At 49.1% G+C, this 662-nt stretch overlaps 1 non-coding gene across 1 annotated transcript; it reads left to right on the top strand.

Moving 5' to 3' along the window:
* The first annotated feature begins 288 nt into the window (after positions 1–288).
* LOC131905353 (U6 spliceosomal RNA) lies at positions 289–395 on the top strand. The gene has a single exon (XR_009377885.1). It is a non-coding gene; the product is annotated as a U6 spliceosomal RNA (small nuclear RNA).
* Positions 396–662: the final 267 nt, after the last annotated feature.

Genomic DNA, 662 nt, shown 5'->3' with positions numbered 1-662 from the left:
AGATGGGGTGGGTGGGAAGAGTGGAGACCTTCCAGGTTCCCTGTCTTTTCATCCACCCCCTTGGCCTGCCTCGTGGCTCAGCTCCCCTGCAGAGGTAGCTGGAGCAGTTCCTGTGGGTGAGGAGTAAGCATGCCCAAGGCTTGGCCTGGACTCAGAACATAAGGATCCTACCAGAACAGATGGCAAGATGCAGAATGAGGACCAGAGACCAGATAAACAGAGGGACAAACAGGGACATCACCAAAGAGACGGACCACAGGAGCCGGTCAGAGACTAAATAAGAGTTGGGTGCTCACTTCGGCAGTATATACACTAAAATTGGAACGACACAGAGAAGATAAGCATGGCTCCTGTGCAAGGATGACACGCAAATTCGTGAAGCGGTTTTTTTTTTGTTTTTTGTTTTTAAAGAAAGAGTTGGAAGGCCAGTCAGGCGGTAGGGGCACACACCTTTAATCCCAGCACTCAGGAGGCAGAGGCAGGTGGATTTCCAGTCTGGAGTTCCAGACCAGCCTGGTCTACAGAGCTAGTTCCTGGCTGAGCTACACAGAGAAAGCCTGTCTCGAAAACAAACAAAACCCAATTTTTTTTTTTTTTTTTTGCTTTCCAGGACAGGCACACACCACCACTGCTGGGCCAAATGCCTATTTTCTTTTTTTTAA

This window comes from Peromyscus eremicus, chromosome 2, assembly GCF_949786415.1.
Source record: "Peromyscus eremicus chromosome 2, PerEre_H2_v1, whole genome shotgun sequence".
NCBI lineage: Eukaryota > Metazoa > Chordata > Mammalia > Rodentia > Cricetidae > Peromyscus > Peromyscus eremicus.
Note: the sequence above shows the minus strand (reverse complement) of the source record. Positions and strands in the feature narration are given on the sequence as shown.